Below are 16,332 nucleotides of genomic sequence, written 5' to 3' on the forward strand. Positions count from 1 at the left end.
ATGTTGTGAAACCAGCTCAAGAAAAGATATAAAAGATAGATCAATGCCTTATAATTCAGCCTCTTTGAGGGGGCAACCTCCTTTACATTACATAAATGAACAATTCTTGCATGATACAAATGAAAAGACCTCCTTTCTATATATAGGAGTCTAAGGGGTCATGACATAATTAGAGCCGACATAACAATAATAATGTAAGGGCACAATAATAACAATAGTGGGCTTCTATGGGGCACAATTGTAACAATATGGGCACTACCTGCGTACATCAATATAATAAGGGGGTTGTACTAATAACAATAAGGGGTTACACTAGTAGTATAGGGACCTAACATGCCCCTCTCCCTCAAAAAGTGTTTTCCTCAATGCTTGAGTAGTTCTTGATGCTTTTGTATAAAATTATTGTCCTCCCATGTGGAATCTTTAGTAGGTAAGTTCTTCCACTTGATGAGATACTCTGAAATTGATCGATTTCGTAGCTGTCGGGTTCTTGTTTCTGTGACTACTCTAGGTTCCAATATTATTTTTCCTTTCCTCTTCATTTTCTGGCAATATTGTTTGAATTAGGATATTTTACAACTTTTGAATAAGTGGCCATACTTCTTTGTCCTTCTTCCATTCACCCCTTGCTTTGTTTATTCGATCTGGTTGGATAATAGAAGTAGCCCAAAACAATGCTTCCACATCCTCATCCTTGAAGAGTCTTCCCATTCGGTAAGGTCGCTATTTTTTAAGTGCATGTAGTATTGCCAACATTTCCTTCTCATAAATAGCTTGCTTTAGATGTAGTAGTAAAAATACCCAATCACCTACATCAAAACATTTTTCACTATGATGTTGATCTACCTGTTGTTGCTTTTGATGTTGCACCAAAGTGATGTTATCCTTTAAAAGCTGGAGAAATTGTTGTTGATGCTCAATGTGATCTTTCACTACTTGAACCTTATTCTTCTTGATATGTCCTTCTATCTTTATATTTTCAGGAGTGGTAATTTCTTCCAATCCTTTGCAAGATATGGTCAGATTCATTTCTTGACGCTCGTTGTGATCTTTCACTTCTTGAACATTTTTCTTCTTGATATGTCCTTCTATCTTGATAGTTTGAGGAGTGGTAATTCCGACCAATGAATTACAAGATATGGTTGGATTCATTTATTCTTTCTTGATGTGATCTTTCACTTCTTGCACCTTTTTCTTCTTGATATGTCCTTCTATCTTGAGAGTTTGAGATGTGGTCATTCTTGCCAATAGTTTACAAGATATGGTCTGATTCATTTCTTCTTTCTCTGGGGTTGGTTCCTGGCATATATCCTCTTCTTTTGAGGTTTCTTGATCCTTTTCTTCCTCCTCTTCATACTCTATGTAAAATAATTTCCTCTCAGCACACTTATGACCTTTAGTGCATTTGCTATCACAATTGTAACAAAGCCCTTTTTCTCTTTTTCCTTCCAATTGTTGTGGTGTAACCCTTATATGTTGTGGAAGGCTAGGAGAAACAACACTTCCATCTTTATAGTTGTGAGGGGTATACTTCCTCGTTGCCATAATTTTACTTTCCAATATGTCACAAAGCCCTTTTACTCTTTCCAATTGTTGTGGTGTTGCTGTAAAGAAGGTGTTTCTCTTTGTATCCTCATAACGTGCTATCATTTCCTCCGTGAGTATTGACCACGTAACAAGTTGTTTACGAGAACAAAGCCCTTTATACAATAAAAATAAATCTAGTTCTAAATAAGAAGATGCAATACATACCTTTTGTAACAGTGGTACACCATGTAGATCAGAATATTGCTCCATCTGAAGTATCCAATTTACCGGATCCTTGCCATCAAACTTCCTCGTCTTGCTTTCTCTTGATTTTAGGACCTCGATCTTGAAATGCCTGTAACATTGTACCTTCGGATATTTAAGTTCTAAAATTGCTACCTGTAGTAGCCCTCTATTTCCTCTTTCCAATGCCACCAGTCTAATCCAAATTGGATTCTCCAAGAAAGATTTATGCACTCCCAAGGTGACCTGATTATAGACATTTCCCGAAGAACGAACTTGTATGAAGTGCCACGTGTCAATTTTTCGACCTTTGGCTCTGAAAAAGATATACAAGAAATTAAAGTCCGTCCTCTTTATGTACCTTCTTATGAAATTTCAATCCAATGCTCAGAGAGAAAGTTATGATGATTTTCCCCAGGTCACCTGTTTGGAATGTAATTGAGGATTCTATAAAAAGACCAACTTCCTCAGATAATATCTCCACAAATATAGCACAAAAAGCTCTGAAATTTGGATCAGAGATTCAGCACGATTTCCTCTCAAATGGGTTTTTTTTCAACTTCTGAAACATCGCAGAAAAAAAGTTATAGCGAAAATGCCACAATGACCTGTTTGTAGTAGCGAAACCCTAGAATCCAAAGCTCTGATACCAAATGTTATGAAACCAGCCCAAGAAAAGATAGAAAAGATAGATCAACGCCTTAGAATTCAGCCTCTTTGAGGGGGCAACCTCCTTTACATTACATAAATTAACAATTCTTGCATGATACAAATGAAAAGACCTCCTTTCTATATATGGGAGTCTAAGGGGTCATAACATAATTAGAGCCGACATAACAATAATAATGTAAGGGCACAATAATAACAATAGTGCGCTTATATGGGGCACAATAGTAACAATATGGGCACTACATGGGTACATCAATATAATAAGGGAGTTGTACTAATAAAAATAAGGGGTTACACTAGTAGTATAGGGACCTAGCAGAGAATATGTCTCTCAAGAGTTTAAGGAGTTCTATGCAGCGAAGGGAATTAGATGGGAGTTGATGGCACCTCATAACCCACAACAGAATGGGGTGGCTAAGAGGAAGAATAAAACCATTGTAGGGGAAACACGGGAAATGATGCATGACCAAGGCCTACCACTTCACTTGAGGGCTGAGGCATGAAACACAACGATCTATTTGCAGAAGAAAAGCCCGCATCGTATGCTTGGGATGAAGACACCAGAGGAAGCTTTCTTCGGTAAGAGACCAGATGTGGGTCACTTCAGGATCATTGGCTCATCAGTATATTGTTGTGGGACAAGGGATGCATGGAAGAAGCTTGAGCTAACAACAGAGTTGGGGATATTTGTGGGGTACACTGATACACCTCATAACTATCGGGTATATTTTCCTACAAGTCGAAGGATAGTGGCTCACTCAGATCTCAAGTATGATGAGCAGAAGGCCATTCAAGTTCCCTTGAGAGGGAGCTCCAACTATAGGTTGTGGAGGAACTATTGGTTCCTAAGGAGGAGTAGCCTAAAACTGATGCGGAGTAACTGCATGAAGAGGTCACATGAGTAGAGACATCCACTCAAGTAGAGTCTTCCACAGATGGACAAAAGCACACAAGAGAAGCCGAAAAATTGTTGAAGGATGTGAGAGAGAATGTGGGAGCACCATTTTCTCAATGCAAGAAGAGGAAGTCACCTAAGAGGTACACCGGATACATGGCCCTTGCTGGGGAATCTATTAAGACTGAGCCATATTCCTTTGAGGAAGCAGTGCAGCAGCTGATTTGGGTTAATGTTATGGTCGAGGAGTATGACTCCATAGTTCGTAACACTGATTTGGATGTGGTTCCGAGACCGGAGAACAAGTAAGTTGTGAGTTCCAGTTGGCTTTACAAGGTAAAGAAAGCTACTGATGATGGGACGATCATGTTGTTGTAGTATATTTCAATCGAGGAGCAAGATGCTGACATTTTGACAAAGCCATTGTCAAAGTGTAAATTCGAGTTCCATAGACACAGGATCGGGGTGGAAGATAATCCCTTTCTTGTTCAGAAGGAGTGTTGAAATGTGGTAACAAGAATATTTCAATTTAATTTGTCCCTGAATTAAGTTGTGAATTAAAATCGAATTTAGTCTTAACAACTACTTCGAAATAATTGATTAATTCATTTTGAATTAATTAGTTGGATAAATTCAAGTTAGAAGTCTTTCTGAAGTCATGCAAGATTTATCCCTTAAATTAAGGAGATAAGCCTTAAATTAAGGAGATAAGAGTCAGTTATATCTGAGTTGTAATTAGTTAACTCATTTTACTGAGCTAAGTCTAGTTAAATTAGTTCCAAACTATTTGAGTAACTAATGGTGAGTTAAGAGTTGGTTGATGCATGCATGCACTCAACTAGTGTACTCGAGTTAAGTCAAGATTCCCTCATCAGAAATTCATGCATATCTATTCTGAGAAAGACCTAGTTGAGATTAAAGTCTAGGACAATGTACTATTAGTTTCATGTGTTTTCCTATAAATAAAAATCATGCATGTAGTCAAGGAATCATTCCTTAAGGATTTCGTAGTTCAAACAGTGTGTTAGATCACGTGATCATCCACTTGGTAGATACGTTTTCCACTTGGTTGAAGGAGAATAATCCGAGAGGAAAAACGAAAGGAAATAGGAGCTTGGAGGGTAGAGAGGAAGGCTAGAGAGCAGCCAAGATTTCCTGTGAGCATCTATGACGATTGTACTGAGAGTTGGCTAGTTGTGAGAGCTAAGGCTTTCTATAGTTCCTATATATTTCCACCTTGTATGACAATACAGATAGTGGGGTTTTTAGCTGAGGCTTTCTCCAAAAGTATTTTCATGTGTAATGTGTAATTGATTCTTCTTCTTCTATTTATATTTTTCAGTTTGATTTTAAAGCTTCTGAAAATTGATAGTAGAAGTAGGTTATAGTATTATTCTTTCATTTATATTGCATTATTGGGTTAACCTACCATCAGATTTTCTACATCTCTTTTGGAGAGGTGGCAGGTGGCTTAGTGATGCTAGTGGATGATTGGGAGGTTTAGGATATGGTTGGAAGGTTTGGGAGACCCTTGGATGACCTAGAGTGGCTTCATAGAGGTTTTCCCTAAATTTTGCCTCAAAACTGGCCACTACAGGAAAACCTACAGGATGTAATAGAAACATACAGGATTCCCTGTATTTCTACAAGATACAGCCGAGAGAAAAATGATGGTTGTTGGAGGTGATGTAAGGCTTAGGGAAGGTGGTGGATGGGTTGAATGGAGTGAGAAAATTCATAGGATCACTCAGAACTCAAAACCAAGGATAAGAGATGGTTGGATTCGTTCAACATGCTTGGAGGAATTTCAATGTAAAATGATGAGATTCGTGAAGGTCTTGGTGAAAAGAGGGAATGATTATGGATGGATGAATTTGGAAGGTGGTTTCCTGCTATGGGATCATTTTATATTTTTGAAGCACCTGCTCTGCATCAAACTTTCATAATTTCCAAAAAGTCATGTAAACGTGAAGAATTCTAACAAGCTAGAAAAGTAGAATTTAATGAACTAGCTCTCTACGTCATGCATGAGGAAAATTGCTGAATAAAATGGAATCATGGATGATATCTACTGTAAGACCGAAGATGGAAGAAATGGTACTTAAATCATACACTTAAAAAACTGGTCAAATGCTGGTTCAAGTACAATAAACTCTAAATATTTTAAGAAAATGAAAATCTGTCTTTTGGGGGCTGCATAGCTGTGTTTTCCTCAAATCATGATCCCTAAGGGAAGAGGTGAGGACAAGACACCTACTGACATATTTTTGGTGCTCCTTTTATCCCTTCTAACCTACTACTAAAATAAAGCATAAATGGAAGCAAACTAATAAACAACTAACCAAATCTACATTACTTGCAATGAAATACTTCTAAAGACATTTTAACCATGAATCTATGAAACTAATCCAAGCATATAACAAGAAGAGGATCCTTTGCTGGTAGGATTGGGCCCTAACCCCATAGATTCATCCCTCTAATGTAACTTAGTGCGAGATCAAGAAAAATCTCATTTTCATTATCAAAACAAAAAATTACATCAATGTCTTCCACAAGTCTGGAGCTCGAAAAAAACTAGTATTTTTACAACAAAAATTTGAATCCTAATGAGGCTCTTGGCCTCTCTACCTATATAACTGAAGTCCTCAACGACTTCTTGAAATATAGGGGGTTTGGCTCCCAAACTTAAGATGAACTAACTCTTTGTCTATCACTTGCTCGGTTGCCTTTTAATATTCATGAATTGGCTAATTGCACTCTGAACTGGTGTGATTAATGAAGGAATATTCGAGTGTGGGAGGAGTAAATGAGGAGGATTTACCTCCCACAATATCTCTCCCTTGTCCCATTGGAGTTTCAAACCTTAGTCTTCCCAAAATTCCTTGATTTTCTCTTCCAAACCTGCATTCAGTGCATATTAGTCCACTAGGCATAATATCTCACTTTAACTCATCTCATTAAACAAAATATAATCAAAACCTCTAATAAATTGTGAGAAGAGTTGACTTGACTAGCTAGGAGGTGAATTAAGATCCATATAATTACCAATGATGAGGCTCATCATCACCCCCCTATGGAAAATATTGCTCATGCTCTAAGAAAATCAATCAATATCCATATTTTTCATAGCTCTAGTGGCCTCCCTAACATCCCATGCTTCTGATGTGGTTTCCTCTTCTTGTGCATAGAATCTTGCCTTTTTTCATACCTCCTGCCACTACTTTCTTTATTATTCATCTTTCCTTCCTTCTAACATCCCCAAGTGCAGTGGTGGACTAAGTCTTGAGCCAATCGAATTGACTTTGAGCCTTCGCATGGATTTCTTGTACATGGGTGTCTTGTTCAATTCTTCTCTCATCCTTGAGGAGAGTGGTACTCTGTGATATTCAAACTGTATGGAAAAGTATTCCATGTCCTTAAGCAATATTTCATTCTGTCATCCCCTAAAAATCTGAACATGTCCTCAAAATGTGTAATGGCTTGCTCTTGGGAACAGGATACTTGGGTGCAAGTTCGAGATCATTTGCAATTAAATTATGTGTGCTAATTACAACCATTGGATTGGACTGCTTAGCTCTAATCATAAGAGGCTATGTTTGTTCCCTTGCCAATATCCTCTTCATTTCTGCAGCGCTTGCTTCCTCATGGTTCATCCATAATGCCAAAGCCATCATCTGTATATCCCCTAACTTTGCATTAGGGTCCCATATATTCATATCTTTCAAAGCCATATTATGTAAGTAGAACTCAAACATCATAGCGCTATCTTCAAATGTGCTTTGATCATAAAGATCAATGAACTCTCTATAATCCTACAATGGCATTGTACCTCTCTATTCTAGGGTCTTGATTTGGAACTACAACCACTGTTCCTTAAGGTATAGTGCATAGGACTTATGTAGCATCCTACACTGGATTTCTTCCAAAGATAGACTGGCCATGGATTCCAATTGATTATCTCTTTCTTGCATATATTCTTTCAACCATGCATTTTCGATCTCCAACTAAGTCTTCTTGATGACCTCTCTATCCCTCCAGACAGTTAGTTCCCTTTCGATCTCTTTGAGCTTTACCTCCATGTGACCAATGTCGTCCACTCCCTTGGACTTGGAAATCTGCATCCATATATGAGTTCCGGCTCTTTCTTTCTCAAGCTCAAAGAATAATGGAGTGGAAAATTTTTGTAGAATGACCCTACCCCCGTCAATAAATCTATAGTAGGAGTCAAGGTTAGGTTGAGGACTAGGTTCCCTTAGCTCTGGGTCTTATTTCCCTTTTTGTGGCTGCTTACTTCCTTCTTCATCCAATTTTTGAGTTTCATCTACGCTTAAGAGAGTTTCTTGTAGGGTTGCCTCTACTTCTTGTAGGTCCTGCTATATATCCTCTAAGATGTATTTTCCTTTGGATGAGGTAGATCTGGTTACAGGCCTTCTCACATAGGTGATAGGATACTTAGGGGAGCCTTGTGCTGAGGATCCTTCTTGTTGATTTTTTATAACAGGAGCATTTTTATCGTACTATTTTGGTGAGTCCTCAATAACAATGGGAACCCTGGTTGTAGTTTGAGGTTTTCCCTGCCCTATCCTTGTATATTTCATTACTCTGAAGTATAAGGGGGTTTGCCTCTATCTTTTTCCTTTTTTTTTTGATAAGGTTGCTAAGGGAAGTGAGGGCAGTTTCTGCACCTCTCTCAATGGGTTTTGGAGATACCCTAGGCGACTCCTCCTTTTATTTTGCCTCCTATTTTCCACTTCCATTTTTACCTATGCCTTTCCCCTCTTCTCCCCCCTTTATATCCTCATCTTGTTTATCAGCGTCCTCCTTGAGATCTTCGTCTATTTCTTCATTACCATCTTTCTCTTTCTCTTCCTCTTCATCCTCATCTATTTCATCTTCATCCTTCTCTCCTTCTTCCCCATCTGTTTTGGTCTATTATTTATCCTTTTCACTGATAGTAGGGCTAATATCATATGTGAGGGCTTTTATGTCCTCATATGTATGCATGTCTCTAAACATTTCCCATTGGATAGGAGTTCTGAGGTTTTGGAGGGCATCTTATATGATGATTCTAATTAACCCATGGTGGTCTAACTATTGGTAGTTTCATTTGTGCACCTTTATGCTTGTATCTATCAGTGATTGCAGAGGGAAGTATGGTATGTTGAGCCTGAGGTGAGGAGGTGTTTCTACTCCAACCCTCAAGTCCTCAAGGAGCCTAAAGTGATAACCATAAACCACACTATACCTACCTTCACATGATATGTATTTTATAAGGTGGTAGCTTACCTCATTCCATGGGTATGGTAGGCTTGCTCTCATTACTCTGTTCTTGTCCTCAATCAACTCCTCTCCCTCTAGAAAGAATTTATTCTTAGCAGTGTAGCTATCTCCCTTATCTTCCTTTCTCCAAGGCGCTCCTAGGGGAAGTTTGGTAATTCTTCTTATGAGTTCAGGGGTGAGCTCTATTGTTAGGCCCCTATACCAGTAGTGTAACCCCATATTGCTTTTTTTCACTTTTGGTTCACGGATACCATGGTCAGTGGTCTGCTACGTCCAGGATCAGAAGTCTTTAGGGTGGACCCCACCCGAAGGGGGCCACACCCCTCGGCCATCACAGACCTAACACCAAGAGCTTTCGGGTTTCAACCCTGTGACCTCCCATTGGCGAGGCCCCGGCTTGACCGATTGAGCTAACCCTTGGGGCTATAACCCCTTATTGTTATTAGTATAACGCACTTATTATATTGATGTACCCATGTAGTGCCCATATTGTTACTCTTGTGCCCCATAGAAGCCCACTATTGTTATTATTGCGGCTTTATATTATTATTGTTAGGTCGGCTAGGTTATATTGTGACTCCTTAGACTCCTATATATAGAAAGGAGGTATTTCATTTGTATCATCAAATAATTGTTCATTTATGTAATGTAAAGGAGGTTGCCCCCTCGAAGAGGCTGAATTCTAAGGCGTTGATCTATCTTTTCTATCTTTTCTTGAGCTGGTTTCATAACATTTGGTATCAGAGCTTTGGATTCTAGGGTTTCGCTGCTCCAAACAAGTCATCGTGGAATTTTCGTTATAACTTTTTTTCTGTGACATTTCAAAAGTCGCAGAAAAAACCTATTTGAGAATAAATCGCGTTGAACCTTGGGTCTGAATTTCAGAGCGTTTCGCGCGATATTTGCGGAGATATGATATGAGGAAGTTGGTCTTTTTGCAGACTCCTGAATTACATTCAAAACAGGTGACCTGGGGAAAATCGTCATAACTTTCTCTCTGGGGATCGGATTGAAATTTCGTAAGAAGGTACCGAAAGAGGACAGACTGTAGTTTCTTGTATGTGTGTTTTAGATTCAAAGGTTGCAACAGGGACTCGCGGCACGTCGTACAAGTTTGCTCTACTGAACCAGTCTAAAAGCAAGTCACTGTGGGAGATTTCATATAACTCTTCCTTGGAGAATCCAATTTGGCTCAGACTTGTGGCATTCGCAAGAGGACGCAGAAGGCTACTACAGGTAGCAATTTCAGAATTGCATGATCTGAAATTACAGAGATACATCAGATTCAATATCAGGCTTCTATAAAGTGAAAAAAGGTGTGTAGTTTTTTTTAAATTTTTGTGTAAGCTTGGTTTAACGGAATTCAAGGGGCATAGTAAAGCATTATTATCGGTAATTGATGCCCCGAGGAAATAAAATGCAAACACCTAGTAAGGAACCTGATAGCTCTAGCATGACTCATGAAGAAGAGGAAGAAATGCTACATGATATATCAAAATTACAAGAACAAGTGCAACAAATGTCACGCTCACAAAAGCTAATAGAAGCTAAGGTAAATGGCGTGGAATCTAAGATAAAGGGCATGGAAGCTAAGATGGAGGATTCGATGGAAAATTTGAAGATAGATTTTAAGACAGACATGGAAGAATTGAAGAAGTTGCTACAAGAAAGGGTCACTAATGGTGAAAAGGTAGTAAAGGAAACTCATGACGAGAACAAAAGAAATGTTAAACATGATTCCCTAGACTCTAATGTTGGATCGAAGACTCACCATGTTACAAAAATCGATATGAGGAAGTTTGATGGCAAGGATCCCACCACATTGATATTACAGATGGAGCAATTCTTCGATCTCAATAATGTGCAAAACACACAAAAGGTACGTATGGCAACTTTATATTTGGAACCAAATCAGTTTGTATGGTATCAATGGCTTTGTTCTCGTAAACAATTTATCACTTGGGCAATTTTTACAAAAGAATTGATAGCACATTATGAGGATACAAAAAGAAACACTTTTTTTAGCCAATTGATAAGTCTCAAACAAAAGGGTTCAATAATGGAGCACATTGAGGAGTTCCAAAGATTGAACATAAGGGTAAAAGATATTCCAGAGGAGCATAGGATTGATGTGTTCATAGGGTCGTTAAAGGGTAATATCCAACATGATGTGCGCCTTTGGGAACCTGATTCATTAGAGAAGGCATTCAGGTTAGCAAGAAAAATGGAAAGCAAAATTATGGCAAGTAGGAAGCATACCATTCACAACTATAAAGACGGAAGTGTTGTTGCCCATAGTCTTCCACAACCTACAAAGTTGACACCACAACAATTGGAAGAAAAAAGAGCAAAAGGTCTTTGTTACAATTGTGATAGCAAATACACAAAAGATCATAAGTGTGCTGAGAAGAAATTATTCTACATAGATTGTGAAGAGGAAGAAGAAAAGGAGCAAGAAAGGTCAAAAGAAGAGGATATATTCCAGGAACAAAGCCTAGATGAAGAACAAATAAATCCGACCATATCTTGTAATACATTGGCGGGAATTACCACTCCTCAAACCATCAAGATAGAAGGACAAATCAAGAAGAGAAAGGTAATAGTGTTGATTGATTCAGGAAGCACGCACAATTTTATTCATTGTAGGGTAGCAAAAGAATTGAATTGATTCCTATATCCAGCACCAGAGTGTCAAGTGATGATTGCAAATGGAGGAACAATAAATTGTTCTCGAAAGTGCCATAATATCAAGCTATCCATGGGAGAATATGTATTGACTAGCCCAATGCTTTCCATTCCAATGGGAGGTGTTGATGTTGTACTAGGAGTCCAATGGCTACAATCCTTGGGTACAATAGCTTTTAATTTTCAAGAACTTTTCATGAAATTTTCTATGGAAGGAAAGGAAGTTGAATTAAGGGGTATTGTAGGCAAACCAGGAAAGATAATCAGCTCTAATGGCATGACAAAGCTTCTAAAAAAGGAGAAAGGAGGTGTAATTTCATAATTATGTTCGCTAGATGTTTCCACATTGGAATCATCTATTTCTCCAGATCTCCAAAAAGTCTTGGACAATCATTCCAAGGTATTTGAGACTCCCAAAGGTCTCCCACCTATGCGTTATCATGATCATGCTATTCATCTGATTCCAAGAAGTGTTCCTCCAAACATCAGACTGTACAGATATCCATATGTCCAAAAAAGCGAAATTGAACGTATGGTTGCAGAAATGCTAGAGGTTGGTATAATTCAACCGAGTCAAAGTTCTTTCTCAGCTCCAGTAGTATTGGTGCACAAGAAGGATGGATCATGGAGCATGTGTCCAGATTATAGGGAGCTCAACAAGCTCACTATTAAAGATAAGTTTCCCATTCCTGTTATTGATGAATTACTCGATGAATTACATGGATCAATTTACCTCACCAAGTTGGATCTTCATTCGGGATATCATCAAATTAGAATGAAGATTGAAGACATTCCAAAAATGCCATTTAGAACTCATCAGGGTCATTATGAATTTTTGGTCATGCCTTTTGGCCTTACCAATGCACCTTCAACATTTCAAGGTTTGATGAATTCAATTTTCAAACCATTCCTTAGAAAATTTGTGTTAATATTTTTTGATGATATACTAATCTATAGTGTTAACACCCTGGTTGTTCCCTTTGACTCCCAAGGGAATACGGCTGGGGTAACCACTAACCAATCTTTGGATTACAGCTTCTAGCCAAACTGTAATCAGAGAGGGCTCTCTCTTTAAGTTTTGCCTCTGTTGTGTGAAGATTTTAGGCTAGTTATGAGTTCAGGGTTTGGTTTATGTTTTGGTTGAGGGATATCTTTCTGTACCTAAGGTGGAAATCTTCAGATAGTTCTAATCCATTGGGCTATGGAGTCTGTGGCTACAGGTTGTCTGAAATATTGAGTTGAGTTGCTGAAATTACAAGGACTTTTAAATACTTCATGAGACAAACTTGAAATTGTGATGGTGAAGTGTGTTTAACCAGTGAAAAGCAATTAAGAATTTTCCACTAAGCTGGGAGTGTGAGAAAGAGATATACTGCACAGGAGCAGATTTGAATTCCTGAAACAATAATCACTGTGAAAGATATAGTGTGGAGGTGCAGCAATTAAGAATTACACCTTTATTACTATAACTGAAGAAAACATTTATAATAGCATAGATTGAGTTCAGGGTAATCTATGATTAAATCCTGGAACCATTCTTTTTCCTTGCCATTAACTGTGAAACACAGAACATGAATGAGTTATGAAAAGATAATAAAAACACATAACGAAGAGCTTTAAGAAAACTTATTGAGCCATGAAATACGCACGAATCCTGTAACAGTCGGCCAAACACCACAATGCCTCAAATAACGCAGAGCTTTGCAAATTCCATCAGCTTTGTATTAATTCTCTGAAAATTTACAGCATAAGAACTCTGGAAGAGAAATCAACAACAACCCCTGCAAGCTTATGCGAGGGGGGAATATATACAAACGGTGATACAAAATATCTGAAGCGTTGAGTCATCTGAGAAATAAATATGTTCACCAACTATTACAGAACAGCAGATAAGAAAGTTATTACAGCTTTGAATACAAAATAAATGCTCTTTAATTCTGTCAGAAGACTTTTTGACCTTTGGAGGCCACTGAGTCGGTTTGAACGTTCTGTTTTTAATGCTGGATGATGTGTCTTTATGGCTGTCGTGCTGTAGCTTTCTCGGCCCTGTCACCTGTGACTGTCAGTGCTGCCTTGGTGGCCGAATAGTTTTGCTGAGTTGGCTCAGCCCATTTTTCTCCATACATGCTGAATTTATCAAATTTTTCCTGTGCATGATAACTTATATTTTTTGATGAAAACTTGGTGAATGGCTTCTTGTCTATAATATCATCTGTATGGTCTTAGTCCACCATTCCTGTGTGGGCAATTGATGTCTCAGAATTGCCTCTAAGGTCTCATCTGCCTCTGTGTATTTATAGAAATTTGGAGGCACTTCAAACAAATGTTTGATCTCATTCATTATAAAGAATAAGTTCTCTACCCTGTTGTAGAGACTTTGTCCTGTTGCTGGTCCTGGTTCTTCTGAAGTACTGGGTCTTTCAGTGATCTGATTAGTAGCAAATGTATTGACCCTTTTGGCATAATGCTCATGTGAAAGTAGCCTCCCTGCGCTGTTCAGTAAGCCAGGAAGACCTCTGTTTTGCAATGCTGCAAATTTGTCCATAAACTTATTAACCTTTGTCTGCATGTCCTGGCTTCTTCTTTCCAATGTCTGTACCAGGATTTTTAATTTCAGGACCCTCTTTATCAGCTGGATGGTCTCGGTTCTGCTTGTAATTCCCATTGTCGCCAGCTGAGCACTTGTTCTGTTATTAAGCACATTAATCATTCTATTGGCAACCTCAGGCATATTGCCTAGAGATGCCTTTGCTCTCTGGATTTCTCTATGTGCTTTCCCTATGAGCTCTATTTGCTCATGAATGGTCTCAATGTATTGCCATTGATCAGTGATAGATTGGCCAATGTTGGCCCACAAAACTATTTTGAGCTCAGCTGTCACTTTGTCAAGGGTGAGCTCCTTCTCCAGCTCCTTTATCTTCTCTTTCAGCGCCTTTATCTCTCTTCCTTTCTCAGCTACATTTTGTTTTGATTTATCATATTTTTCATTCAACTTGACTAAATTCTCCCTGGCCTCATTAAGTTCTGACATTTGGGCTTCCAGGGCTTGGATTTCACTCCTTAGCTTCTGCATATCCAGGCTTGGAGCCTGCTCTGTTGTTGGTGCTGGTGCTGATGTAGATGGTGCTGTCTGTTCAGTAGGAGGAGCAGTAGTTTGAGGAGGTTCCTCCAGGTTAATTATCTCTGGAGGAGGCTGAGATGTTTGACCTCCTTCCTTTTGTTGCAATGCTGCCTGCAGTGCAGCCTGTGCAGCCTCTGATTCTCCCAATTTCTCCTGTGTCAGGATCAGCTGTTTGTATAATGAGACCAGCATAGCTGATGCATCTTGGTCATGTCTCAGCTGGGCAACCTCTTCTGTTTGAGGATGAAGAGTTGCTGGGATTTTGATCATCTTCCTCAACGCTGCCATATCTGCATCTCTTAATTTCAATAATGCTTGTATGGCCTTGATGTCCTTGGGATCATGCCCAATTTCTATGATTATCTCTTCTAAGGCTTTGATTCTGTTGTCCTTTGCTTGGGAGGATGCTCTCTCCAACTCAAGTTGGGCAGTTGTGTTGTTTAGGCTATTTTCTAGCCTGTAGTTCACCAATGTCTTATCTGCCAAGGAGGCATACACCATCTCACCCGTTTGCTTATGTAGTTCAATCTGATCCATCGGGTGGATGTCCTTGGCAAGGACCTCAAGATTGGTCCTCAAGTAGTCTGCAGGGGACTGTGGCTGCAACGCGGTTGGCATGAAGTGGCTCATGATCATTTTGCCTTCATGTACATCGTATGCAGACATTAGCCTTTGTTGGTTTGTAGGGGCCATCTTCAACAAGTGATTGTAGAGCTGTATCTTGAGTGGCTCATTCCTCCTTTTGATATCAATGAATTGTTGTTTGATGCCTGCTTCAGCTTCTCTTTGCTGGCTGGAGGAGCTGACTTCTCCTCCCACTATCCTCTCCTGTTCCTGCTGGAAGGAACTTGCAGATGCTTCCATGCTAGGTGGGCCCATGCCCAAAGATTGCCCTATAGGCATTTCCTCCTCAGAGAGGGGATTCATCCTGTGTCTTTTCTCCCCTTGAGTTGTTGATGTTGTGAGGGGAGTCTCTCTGTCCCTCTTTCTACTTATGTCTTCTTTCTGTGGGGTTTGGAGGACTGAGGCCTCCACTGTTGTCTCCTGCCTAGGAGGCACAATTTGTTGTGGCTGCTGCTCAGTGGAAATTGGGGCCTGTGATGTATTTTCTTGCTGCCCTGATTTCTCTTTTTCTTGCTGCCCCTCTTGTTGCTGTTGTACCTGTTGCTGTTGCTGCATTTCCTGCTGCTGTACCTCTTCATGCTGCACCTCTTCATGAGGTGGCTGCTCTGGCTCCATCTCTTTCTCTTTGCCTTTGCCAGAGGTTTGATCAGTAGCTTTGGCTGCTTACTGATGTGCTGTGGAGGATGAGGCAGTTGCTCCCACTTGAGTGCTTGGAAGAGCAAATACCTGTGAACAAAGCTCCAAGTCAGCCATCTTTTCGAGATCTTAACTGCTCTTTGATTTAATTCTTCTTGTGTGGCAACCTCCTCTAAGGTTCCTCTCCTCCACTTTATTTGATTTGCATACTTTTCTATGTGAGGCAACCTTACGTGGTCATAACCGGACAGCCTATATTTTACCCTTCTTAAAGTTATAAAGTGATTGGGGTCATAAGATTTCCAAAGGAAACTGGTCTGTAGGCCAAGGGATTCTAGCATTCTGTCTGCTTCTTGCCAACCTTCCTCCCTTTTGTTGTAAATGAAGTGGCCTAGTTGGTTTCTTACTTTGAGTTGTGCTTTCTTTCCTTTGCCTGAAAAATGTAGCACATCAGCATTCCCAAATTGCCTGAAGTATTCAAGGGCAAGCAATCTCATGGGCACATATTTGGGAAATCTGTATGGGGGCAACTCACACCCATATATCCTGATAACTGTGTGGTTTTGGTAATAGTACCAATCCCCAATGTTGTATACCTTAGATAACTGAAGGACTCTCTGCATCTCATCAGTTAGTCTTGGAGGAGGTGAGC

This window comes from Pinus tabuliformis, chromosome 6, assembly GCF_031772625.1.
Source record: "Pinus tabuliformis cultivar Carrire ecotype Pingquan chromosome 6, CPIR1, whole genome shotgun sequence".
NCBI classification, from domain to species: Eukaryota; Viridiplantae; Streptophyta; class Pinopsida; order Pinales; family Pinaceae; genus Pinus; species Pinus tabuliformis.